Here is a 13,385-nt window from a genome sequence, read left to right as displayed (position 1 = left end):
GTAAGGAAAAAAATAAAAATGAGCCATACAGCATTACATTATATAATGGAAACGCACCAGAAAAAATGTGACTGTAAAGCAGATGAAAACGGTAATTCAACTACAGAGCTAAAGAAAACCACAGCATAATACTCCTACCTGAACAAGCATTTGCAGAAATAAGGTCTCAAATACAAATTCAGAACCCCAAAATAAATGGAAAAAAAGAGGAAGATATGAAAAGTAAATTTACTGAACTCAGGAAGTAAAATGAAAAAAAATCTTTCAAAATGAAGCTAACATCCAAGATACCTGAGGGAGAATAGATTTACTGAATGTAAGAGATATTGAGGAAAGACTTGCAGATAGCCAAAAGAATGGAAATTAAACAAAGAAAGGTAAAAAGGGAGAAAATCGAATGATACAGACAATATGTAAAAATTAGAGTTCCTAAGAAGAGAAAAACAATAGCAGAGCTAATATTTAAACTTCAATCCATGAAAACATTCTGGAAGTAACAGAAGACTCAAATCTATTTTGAAAAGGCTCATTGTGTACTGTAAAAATTGTTCTAGAATGGTCCAATACAAGTCATAAAACTATTGGACATTGAAGATAATGAAAAATTCCTCTGGGCTTCCAGGTGGAGAGAAGACATTAGGAACAAATTTCTCAACAGCAACATACAAAACAAAACAACCATGGAACAACATATTTAAAGTCTATGAAATTATAAGTCAAGGATTTTAGCACTATGACCCCATCCCAGAAAAAAATTAAAACCTTGATAAATTTCAATATACTAAAAAAAAAATTTACATGATGAAAAGTGCCATGAGCAAAGCAAAAAGGCCAAGACAAGGTAGGAAGAAATATTTGAACTTCTCTCACAAAGAGCTAATCTCCTTAACGAAACTAACCTAGAAGTCAAAGCAAATGACCAGCAACCCAATAGAAAATGGGCCAAAGATATGAGAGTTCACAGAAAAAGAAATGCAGATGACAGGCATATGAAAGATGTTTAACTTAAGTCATACAAAGAGAAATACAAATTAAAGCTATATTAAAAATTACAGCTACACTCAAGCCTTTCTCACCAAAATCCAAAATTACGTAATAATGCTCTGTGGGCTATGGGGAAACGCATTTTGATGCATTGCTTGTAGGGATACGAAAGCACAGAGCTTGAGAGAGAATTTGGTAGTATCCAACAAAATTAGATATGCATTTACTTTTTGATCCAGGCACCTAACTTCTAGGAATCTGTTCTAAAGACACATTGACATAAAATATAAACTGGCATTTCTAAAAAGTTACTCATAGCGGCAATACTTGTATTAGCAAAAGATTGGCAACAACCTAAATGCTCATTAATAGGGGACTAGGTAACTAAAGTTCATCCAACAATGGAATAATCTCCATTCCCCTTCCAAGTCACTCTTGCCCCCAGAAATCATAAAAGAAAATGTAGGAAGTCTGCATGTACCAACAACATTGAATGATCTGCAGAATGTATTATGAAGTGGGAAAAAACCAAAAGCCCGTGGAATAATATATACAGTAATCTATAGGTAGAAGGAGGGAATGGGAAAGGTGCCAACAATGGAAGAGGTATTTCTCATAATTTATTTATATAGTTTGATCTTTGAATCATGTATGTTTACATATTCAAAAGTTAAATTTAAAAAGTAGAACAAAAAGAAAAATCTAAAAAGGAATGGAAACAAATGTACATAACTATATAGCATTTTGTTGTCATAACCATACAAGAAAAGGAACAATTTCTAGTAATTCTAGAACCTAGACTTGGGACTGTATTTTCTTAGCAGGGTGTATTCAACATTATTATTGTTATATTGCTATCTTTAAAGTATTTTATGTATATTGTTGTGCAAAATAGATGTTGCAAAATGTCAATAATTGTTGAACAAACCACAGAAGTTCATCAAGGCTGTAAATTAAGAAAATGTAGTCTGGAAAGTTCTTTGACAGATTGAGCAAAGTGGAAGTGAAGTACAAAAATACCCAGGACAGCTACATAACAGTACCTGTTATACGGCACTGGGTCAGGCACTATGTATATATATATCTATCATTTGACTCTTGCAGATACCCACTGAGACTCTGATCTCTGATATTTTATTCTTAAGAGGTTCAGAGAGGTTAAGTAATTTGCTTCAGATTAGACAGTTACTGAGTGGGAGGTTGACCTTTAAACCCAGATCTATGTGATTCCAGAGCGTGTGCTTTTTCTACTACATTATTGCAGGATATACACCAAATATTGAGAAGAAAGAACATCAGGAGCTAAATGTTCTATTTAAACCAGTAGTTGCTGCTCAGAAAATACATAAATATGCAGACCCTAAGTCAGTGGTTTATATTTTCTTCATGCAAGAGCAATGCACTAAAGGAGAGAAGTGTAAGTTTTGTCTTATTTCTGATGGGGAAATGTAAACACACATACACATATCCTTATATTGATGTTGGAGATAAAAATTTTACAAAAGTTGCCATTGATGACTGAAATTAGTAAAAGACCCAAACTAAAAGTATTTCAAAGCAGAAAAGAAAAAAAATCTGGTAGTCATGGGTTTTAATGATGCTGTGAAAAGCAAAACAAAACAAAACAAAACCCTTCAAAGCTTCCTTTTATGATACTTAAAAGCTCTTCTAAGCTTTGCACAGCCTTTTTATAAAAATTGGCCTTTAAGATACTATTTTAATAAGTTATGTTTCCTCCTGTGGAAGATGAGTGCTGATGGAGATTTTGGGGGTGCCAGGGCTCCCCTCACCCAAGCCACCCCTTCACACTACTACTGGTTTCCCCAGTGATAAAATATTTTCATTCAGTTCAACACTAAAATCTTTCCTAAAAGTTCTGGTGCTTGAAGTAATGGGGGTAGAGGGATTTTCCTGTTTTAATTTGGTTTATCTATATATGATAATGATGGAAATTTAATTTATAATTCTGTGTACCTGATAACAGTAAGAAAATATATTGGATTTGCTATAAGAATTTAAAAATTAATTTTGAAGCTTTTCTTTTTGTCAGAAGCTGTGTTGATCAGTGACTTTGGTGAAGGCTAAGAAAGTTGAAACAAATTTGCTGATGATATACAACTTCTAAGGTAAGCTAATATAACAACTCAATCAAGAATATAAATGTTCTTGACAGATTCATAGATTACAGTAACACACTAAAATAAAATTATCAGGAATAAATATAATATCCTGATTTAAATTTCACAAAGCAATGGCAGAAATATTAAATAGACTTCCATTTCCAACAGTATGATAGACAAGAGTTCTTGAATCCCTCCCTCCACCAAGTATTTAAACACTAGATTCAGTATTTAAAAACGCTTTATTATGAATGGATGAACCTATAAGAAGATAAAGGAAGCTTTTGGGGGCTTGAAACAGAACAAATACATCCTGTGGGGTAAGCAAGTGCTGAAGTCACTAAATACTTTGGGGGTATACATGGCTTTCTGTTGGCATTAGAAACTTGTGCAGGGAAAGGGATGGGGACTGGGAAAATTCCTTGGGTTCTGCAAAGGGTAGGGAGCCTCATCAGAGACCATCTTGGAGAGGAAGACAGCTCTGGGTGGAGTTAAAATCTCTCTTACTGGGGTACATGGCTGGCTCGGTCAGAAGAGCATGTAACTCTTAATCTTAGGGTGGTGAGTTCAAGCCCCACGTTGGGTGTAGAGATTGCTAAAAAAATTAAGTAAACAAAAATAAAATAAAATCTTTCCTACTAATACCTGGTTACCAGATCACATTCACTTGGATTTGAGGCCTTAATTTATACTATTTTCCTGGTCCCTAAAGGCCTATTTTCACGGTCTCCCACAAATAGAGAATTTTAATTTAAAGTGGACCTGGATCTCTAACACTTTTCAGTACCTGGCAGAAACAATTAAAAATCCTCCGTGGAGGGAGTTAACAACTCAGTTGTCAAAGTATCATCATTAAAATTCTAACAAATAAGCTCTTACTCATTTTTTAAAAATCACAGAACATGGTTTGTCTCCCTCTCTGATTTCCCTGATTTCTTCCCGTTCAGCGAAGGGAGGGGGGTGAGGGTGGGGGTGGGGTAACCAGATGATGGGTATTAACGAGGGCATGTGTGGTGGTGAGCACTGGGTATTATACGCAACTAATGAATCATTGAACACTACATCATAAACTTATGATGTACTATATGCTGGCTAATTGAACATAATAAAAAAAAGGCAATGAAGATAACAAAAAAATAAAAATAAAAAATCACAGAACATAACAAGGGAAAAAAAATGTTATGAACGAAGAGCAGAACCATAAACAACTAAAACAGATCTACAGAGATTTCTGCTGTTAGAAATATCTAATACATAAAATAAGTACTTAATGTTTAATAAATAAAAGAGGGATTCTAAAATATAAAGAGTAATAGCACTTAAAAGTAACCAGGCACATTAAAATAAGAACCAATTAGAATATCAGAAATGAAAATTATAACAGAACTTAAAGATTAAATGGTGTGTTAAACCAGCATATGAGGCACAGTTAAAAAGAGACTACACAGAAGACCATCCATAGAGAAAAAAGTTACTGAAAATAAAAGATCATGAGATGATCTAATCAAGAGTTCCAAAAAGAAAACATGGAATAAGAATGAGGCAATATTCGTACTTGCCTTTAAAATTTTGCCAGAACTGATGAAAGACACAATTGTCAGATTTGTCTGACAAATTGAGATTGTCCAGATTCACTAGAATCTCAATCAGGGTAAATAAAAAGAAATACATCTTACTGTTGTCCAGCTGTAGAATGCCAAGCATAGAGAAACCAGTAGGTCACTATCCACACTTTAATAAATACTGTTCTAAATGGTATACTTCAAGAAGGAAAATGCTCCTAAAAGGAAGGTATGAAATAAAAGAAGAAAAGGGAATAAAGAAAACATGAGTAAATCTAAGCCAACATTGGTGGAAGGAAACAGTAATAATAATATAGTAGTTCTCCCCCCACCCTTTTTTTAAGATTTTTATTTTTATACTCTCTATACCCAGCATGGGGCTCAAACTCACAACACCAAGATCAAGAGTAGCACGCACTCCACTGACTGAGCCAGTCAGGCACCCCCACAGTAGTTCCCTCTTATCTGTGGTTTCACTTCCGTGGTTTCAGTTACCCGTGGTCAGCCACAGTCCAAAAGCAAATGGTCCTTCTCCTGATGCAGCATCAGAAGGTCATTAGTGGCGTAATAACTACGTCACAATACCTACATCATTCACTTCACTTCATCTGATCATGTAGGCATTTTTTTATCTCACATCATTGCAAGAAGAGAAGTGAGTACGGTACAATAAGATATTTTGAGAAAGACATCACATTCACATAACTTTTAATATATTGTTATAATTGTTCTATTTTATTATTCTTATTAATCTCTTACTATGCCTAATTTATTAATTAAACTTTATCATAGGTAGGTATGTATGTATAGAAAAAATATAGTATGTTGACCCCTGAACAGCATGGATTTAAACTGTGTAGGTTCACTCATATGTGGATTTTGTACAGTACAGTAAATGTATTTTCTCTAACTTATGATTTTCTTAGTAACATTTTTTTCTAGCTCACTTTATTATAAGAATACAGTATATAACACCTATAATACATCAAATATGTGTTAATCAACTGTATGTTATCAGTAAGACTTCCAGTCAACAATAGGCTATTCGTAGGTAAGTTTTTGGCAAGTCGAAAGTTATACATGGATTTTTCAATTGCATTCTCCAAGCCTCATGTTGTTCAAGGGTGTGAACAACATATATATATAATATGAACACTACATATAATATATGTTTACATATATTATAATATATGGTACATATATACAGGGTCCAGTACTGTCTTTGGTTTCATGCATCTACTGGGGGTCTTGGAACATATCCCCCACAGATAACTGGACATTACTGTAATGTCTAATTTGTGGTTAACAAGCAAGGCAGAACTACAGTATTGTACTGGCCTACAGTGGCATGTAAGTCAGGAGGGATTGGTTGGAATTTCAGTATTCTAAGGTTCATGTGCTGTGTGAACCAAAGTAAAAACTTTTCAAATGTAACCAATGAAAGAAGACAAATAAGAGTGTTTCTTTTTTTTTTTTTTTAAGATTTATTTTTAAGTAATCTCTACACCAAACATGGGGCTTGAATTTACAATCCCAAGATCAAGGGTCACAGGCTGTACTGACAGAACACCCCTAGAGTGTTTCTTTTTTAAACTAGAGAAGGAAAACAATGAAATGAGGGAAAAGGAAAAAACAAAAAACAAAAGAACAGAAGACAAGAAATAAGTACTCATTTTTTGTCTTCTTTTACTCAGCTTAGTTATTTTGAGATTCATCTATGTTGTTGAGTGTATCAGTAGTTTATTCCTTTGTATTGTTGAGTAATATGTCATTTTATGGATATACCACAATTCATTTATTTATTCATTCACGTATGGGTAAAAATGGACTGTTTCCAATTTTAAGCTACTGCAGATAAAGATACCATGTATATTCATGTACAAGTCTTTATATGGACATATGCTTTCTTTTTTCTTGATAAATACCTAGGAGTGGAACAGTTGCATCATATGGTAGGTGGGTATTTTACATTTTAAGAAGCTGCCAGGTTTTTCCTGAGTGGTTATCAACAGGAAGATGAATACCAAGTTATGGTATATCTATATAGTGGACTACTACTGAGCTGTACTCCTAACAAAGTGGATGAATCTCAGAACAATTACAATACATAAAAGAAGCAAGACAAAAAAGAATACACATTATTTGATTCCACTTATTAAAAATTCTAGAAAATGTAACTAACTTATAGTGGTAGAACGCATATCAAATGTGGTGGATGCAGCAAAGGATCCTATGAAAACAAAGGGAACAGATATGACATTCTAAATATTGAACAACAGGATTTATTAATTAGGACTAAACTATGTAATGACATTAGGCGAAGATAGCCTCAGGCAGCTATCTCTATACTAACCTCCTTCTATATAGCAGAAATACACTGGCCCCCTGGTACCAGACAACTCTCCTAGAGTGTACTTGAATTGGCCTTGCCAAATTTAACCTTTTCCTCTCACCATATGTTCGAGTGGCTAACCAGTGTCTCTTCTGAATGACGCATTCATCTTTTATTTTTTTATTTTATTTTTTTAAAGATTTTATTTATTTATTTGACAGAGAGAGAGAGAGCAAGAGCAGGAACACAAGCAGGGGGAGTGGGAGAGGGAGAAGCAGGCTTCCCGCCGAGCAGGGAGCCCGATGTGGGGCTCGATCCCAGGACCCTGGGATCATGACCTGAGCCGAAGGCAGACGCTTAACGACTGAGCCACCCAGGCGCCCGACGCATTCATCTTTTAAAATAGATATGTTAACAGTTTCAGTTAGGCTATAACCAAGTTATGCAGGCCCGGAAGCCATTTTGTCTCTTTAGGTAATGTTATACATTTCTACTGATTTTCTGTGGTAAATGTTACAGTTAAATTTGTAGTATTCAGATTATTTATAGTATTTCCACATTATTTGAGTTACCTTACTCTCTTCTCCCCCTATCTCTTTGGACCATGAAAGAAACCTATCTTATTTCACATCAGTTAGCAGCATGAGACAGGGCATGTCTAGTTTAGTACAAATTTCTAATTCTGTAACTAAATTTAAATTCATATCATAGGGGCACCTGGGTGGCTCAGTCAGTTAAGTGTCTGACTCTTGATCTTAGCTCGGGTCTTGATCTCGGGGTCGTGAGTTCAAGCCCCATGTTGGCCTCCATGCTGGGTGTGGAGCCTATTTAAAAAACATTAATATCATAGATGTAAATAAACTGCGGGCCGATTAAAAAGAAAATAAGCATTACAGCCAGTAGCATATTTATCAACCTTGTGGGTGTTTTATAGAGTTTAATAATTGTATAAGATTTTTTGTACAAACGAATGTTAGTAAAACCAAAATGAAAGAAACAAAAAGATTAGGAGAAATATTTGAGCTAAGTAACAAAGATTAATATTTATAAGAAATTTAAAGAACTTATTAAATTTTATAACTGAAATCTCAGTATCCTGGTAGATAAATGAAATACCAGTGTGAACTTAAAGTCCTCATAAGAAGAAATTCATGTATGGTGATTAATATAATAAAATTAAAAAAAAAAAGAAATTCAAAAACAAACACAAAGGGGAATGTTTAATCTCACAAGTGATCAAACAAATGCAAATTAAAACTATGAGAGAACATTTTATATCTCTCTAAATGAGGGAGGATTCAGAAAGGTAGTTGGAGATGGTGAGGTTTGTGTGAATTTCATGGTATACTCATGCTAGCAGCATTTTTAATTAGCATAATACTTTCAGAAATCACTTATATATACCAAGGTCCTCAAATTTGTATATTTTGACTGAGTAGAACTGTATGTGGGACTTTGTCCTGAAAAAATAACCCAAATGAGGGGAAAAATGCAAGGAAAATTTTTGACAGTATTGTTGATAAGAGCCTAAATGTCAGCATTGGTGGTTAAGTAAATTACGATAGGTTAATACTGTGGTGTTAAAAAGGATAACTTTTCCCAGAATATCTGTGTAGAAACATGGTTAATGTTTTATATCGTTAGCAAAACAAGTTGGCAAAATTTTATACTGTTACTACAGTTATGTGAAATGTATGTATATATACGATAACAAAGTTTTAGGAAATATTCTGAAATAAAAATAGCTTTTGTGTTAACAGGTTGAGATTTTGTGTGTGTTATTGTCCCTAAATTTTTATTTTTATATTTTTATTTTATTTTATTTTTTAAAGATTTATTTATTTACTTATTTAGTTGTCAGAGAGAGAGAGAGCATGAGCGGGGAGGAGAGGCAGAGGCAGAGGGAGAAGCAGGCTCCCCGCTGAGCAGGGAGCCTGATGTGGGACTCGATCTCGGGACCCTGAGATCATGACCTGAGCCGAAGGCAGAGGCTTAATTGACTGAGCCACCCAGGCGTCCCTGTCCCTAAATTTTTAAAAATGAATTTTCAGTGGGAAAAAAATACAACTTAAAAGAATTAAGTAAATGAATACTTACTGACTTAGAACTATGGGTTATATAATTTTCTTAGAATTAATTGAAGTCCTGAGTTAAATTAATTTTCAGATATTTAAGAGTTTTAAAATGAAATCACACTCTACTAGAAAACTTCTAGTTTTCTATCACTAGTATATAGGAATGTCATTGATTTGATTGGGAAAGGTGCTTTATTTTGTTAATTTGCTGAGCAAATTGTATTTAAATCAAGGCGCTTGTTTTTTTGAGTTATCATCAAGCCACATGAGATATTTACCTTAATTTGGTTAAGTGTGTGTCTAGTTAGAGAGCTAAAAGTCCTCTCTTCAGGGTTTTTGAATTATTTTTATCTCAGTAATTAGAACTAAATTCTGTGTTGTAAATGTTTTTCATGTTTTCATATCACAGAAACCATGTTAATGTAATGCAGATTGTAACTTAGTTCTTCTTATGGGAGGTTGGGGTTGATTCAGACATGAATCTATCATTTTCCAAATAGATAACTTGGGCCCAGAGAATTGAATATGTATGTGAGCTATAGTTGAAAGGGCTGTGAAACAGAATGAAACTTATGTGTATAGACAGTTTAACCACACAAATTGTTCTGTTAGTTGTAATACAGAACGTTTCAAAGGGAAGTTTGACAAGTTATCTTTAGGGGCTCGGATTCTAAAAAAGCTTTGTTTTTTTTAAATTGACATATAACATTATTAGTTTTAGGTATATAATATAATGATTTGATGTTTGTATATATTACAAAATCATCACCACAGTAATTCTAGTTAACATCCAGCACCACAGATAGTTAACAAAAAATTTTTTTCTTGTGATGCCTTTTAAGATTTACTCTTTTAACAACTTTCAAATATGCAATACAGTATTAACTATAGTTGCCATGCTGTATATTGCATCCTCATGACTTATATTATAACTAGACGCTTGTACTTTTGATCCCCTTCACCCATTTTGTGTTTCCCCCATCCCCTGCCTCTGGCAACCACCAATCTGTTCTCTTATCTGTGAGCTTGGTTTTGTTTTATTTTTTTAAATCCACATATAAGTGATTATATGGTATTTGTCTTTCTCTGCCTGACTTATGTCACTTAGCCTAATGCCCTCAAGTTCCACCCATGTTGTTGCAAATGGCAACATTTTATTCTTTTTTATGAATAGTATCCCATTATGATATATAGATAGATATGTAGATATAGATATAGATCACATCTTCTTTATTCATTCTTCCATCAGTAGGCACTTAGGTTGTTTCTGTATCTTGGCTATTGTAAATAATGCCACAATGACCATGAGGTTGCATTTTTTTTTTTTCAAATTGGTGTTTTCATTCCCTTGGATAAATACCCAAGTGGAATTGCTGTATCATATAGTAGTTCTATTTATAATTTTTTAAAGAAATGTCCATACTGTTTTCCATAGTGGCTGCATCAATTTACATTTCTACTGACAGTGCATAAAGGTTTCCATTTCTCTACATTCTTGCCAATGGTTATTTCTTGTCTTTTTGATGATAGCCGTTCTAAAAGATGTGAGGTGATATCTCATTGTGGTTTTGATTTGCATTTTCCAGATGATTAATGATGTGGAGTATCTTCCTATGTGTCTGTTGGCTATCTGTATGTCTTTTTTTTTTTTTTAAGATTTAATTATTTATTTGAGAGAGAAAGAGAGAGAGAACAGGGGAAGGAGCAGAGGGAGAGGGACAAACAGACTCCATGCTGAGTGTGGAGCCTGACATAGAGCTCGATCCCACGATCATGACCTGAGCCGAAATCAAGAGTTGGATGCATAACCACCTGAGCCACCCAGATTCCTCTGAATGTCTTCTTTTGAAAAATATCTATTCAGATGCTCTCTCCATTTTTTTTTAAGTAGGCTCCACAACCAAACTGGAGCCCAACATGGGGCTTGAACTCACAGCCCCAAGATCAAGACCTGAGCTGAGAGCAAGAGTTTGATGCTTAACTAACTGAGCCATCCAGGCGCCCCTGTTCATTTTTTAATTGGCTTGTTTGTTTTTTTGCTATTGAGTTGAATGAGTTCTTTATATATTTTGGATTTAACCCCTTGTCAGATATAAAAGTTTTTAAAATTATAGCTAAGAGGGGCTTAGGACATTCAAAGAAAAAACAGAACCTTTTTTTTTTTTTTAAGATTTTATGTATTTGAGAGAGAGCCAGAGAGAGAGAACAAGCAGGGGAGAGGGAGAAGCAGGCTCCCTGCTGAGCAAGGAGCCCGACACGGGACTTGATCCCAGGACCCTGGATCATGACCTGAGCTGAAGGCAGATGCTTAACTGACTGAGCCACCCAGGCACCCAAAAAAATAGAACTTTTTAATGGAGAAACATATCTCTTTGAGAACACTGAATATTTAATGAAAGAATTAAATGATGACCCTAAATGACCTTTATTCTTGCCTTAACATACCACCACTCTATTTTTCAGTAAAAGTATATTGCAAATTTCTGAATTAGGCTTTTGAAATAAAAAATCTGAAAGTGTTATGAGTTTAGTTGTAATTATATCTGTAACTCTATTTCTTCATAATTTTTTCCTCCTATCATTTTTACCCTCTGCTAAGTAATTTAGAACCAGAGCTACAGATCACATTCTTAACTCAAAATTGGCTTTCTTGTGATACTGGAATTGCAATAAATCTATGACTTAATTTAATAGTAATTACTCCCATCTTTAATTTATACCATGCTGCCTTTCTAGGTATTCTGACTGTCAGAGGCTTAAGGTAGGAGAAACTGAGGCAAGAAGCTATGGATTGTTGGCCAAAGGAACGATAGCAAGACACTGCAGTTTAGATGAAGAGAAATACTGAAAACTGAACTGGGAACTGGTGTCCAGAACAAAGTGTGTGATGGTGTGTGGCAAATGACCAGTAATGCCTCACCTTAAAGACATGGGAGGAAGAGAATGAATAAATAGTTGGGCAGAAGAGTGGTCTTTAAGGCCAAATGACCATGTAATTTATATTAAGAAAATTATGAGAAATGGGCACAGAGACTTACTTAAAGGATATGTATGGCATTATTAATGACAGAGAAAAAGGAAACAATCTAAACCACCTATAATAGTAGCTTTATTAAATATGGTACATTTCTTTAGTGGAATGGTGTGCATCCCTTAAGATGCAGACTTCATAATGAGAGGCAGAATGAAGTAATGGGGAGATTTATTTTAACAGGACTGTTTTCTGGGTAGAATTGTGTCTTGCAGCATTCAGAAGAATTGATAATGTAATTGAAAGTACCAGCATGGTACCTGGGACATAGAAAACACTTGGGAAATGTTAGTTACTTTGGGATTTTTGGTAAGAACTCAAGAACTGGATTTATTGTCAAGTGTGTCTCAAGGAACTTAAAAAAGGAAAAGACTTGGAGAATGGTGGGAAGCCTAGGCAGCCTCAGTCTTGGACTAAGTGGATAGGCACACATAACCCTGGCTACTTAAGATAAATGGAGGCCCTTTATATTTTAGCAAGTTGGAGGGGAGGGGTCACAGAGGAAGTATGAGGAAAGAAGAAAGATAACTGAACATTAAATTTTACACATTACCCTTGATGCTGTGTATGGATGCTGGTATATCCAAATATCAACATAGTGCATGTATTTTGCAATTTAAGAGAATTTGCAAAATCTTCTGTTGGTTGTATAAAATGGTTATATTCATGACACTGTGTGTATTTCATTACATGAATATCAAAAACTGTTTAAAGTATTGTTATTTGGGTTTATTTTTTAACTATATTTATTTGGCATTTAATAATTTATGGCTTATTTAATATTATCAACTGCTTATATCTGAAAAGTTACAAGGAATATTTTAAAATATTATTTTCATCCCTGTATTTATCAATAGAAGCAGAAATACTTTGGGGAGGAAAAATTTGTGAAAAATGATTTTTTCCATGAAATATCCAAGGCTCTCTTTTCCCCTTAACTGAATCAAAGATGTTGCTATCTTATAGAAATACCATTTGCACCTAATTTACTAAGTAGCTAAGAAAGAAAATAAATTTTAAGAAATAAGAGAAAATAGGTGTTGGGCTGCGTGAGCCCAGCAGGTCTTGGCTCCAGGGGAGGGGGGTAGGGGCTGGGCCAGGCCTTGTGGCCACAGGACTTTTCTCTCCCTCCTCCCCAGCAGACACTGGTGGTGGCGCACCAGCACTCCCCGAAACTTCACCCATCTCTCATTGTGAAATGGAACCTTTGAAACTCAGGTGTGGCATCAACAGAGTAAAATATAGCAGCCCTAGTCAGGAATAACAGGAATACGTGTATAC

General features: G+C 34.6%; 1 protein-coding gene across 7 annotated transcripts in view; it reads left to right on the top strand.

Moving 5' to 3' along the window:
• CAB39L (calcium binding protein 39 like) overlaps positions 1-13,385 on the top strand; it is a 110,544-nt gene that overhangs the window by 6,016 nt on the left and 91,143 nt on the right. For 6 of the 7 annotated variants that reach the window (XM_032403057.1, XM_032403054.1, XM_032403056.1 and 3 more), the window contains exons 2-3: positions 2,249-2,401; positions 3,035-3,110. The gene's annotated coding sequence lies outside the window, so the exon portion shown is untranslated. The remainder of the gene's footprint in view (positions 1-2,248; positions 2,402-3,034; positions 3,111-13,385) is intronic. The other variant, XM_032403058.1, reaches the window with a different exon arrangement.

This window comes from Phoca vitulina, unplaced genomic scaffold (assembly GCF_004348235.1).
Source record: "Phoca vitulina isolate PV1807 unplaced genomic scaffold, GSC_HSeal_1.0 scaffold5, whole genome shotgun sequence".
NCBI lineage: Eukaryota > Metazoa > Chordata > Mammalia > Carnivora > Phocidae > Phoca > Phoca vitulina.
The sequence above is the reverse complement of the archived record's forward strand: the minus strand, read 5'-3'. Positions and strand labels throughout refer to the sequence as shown.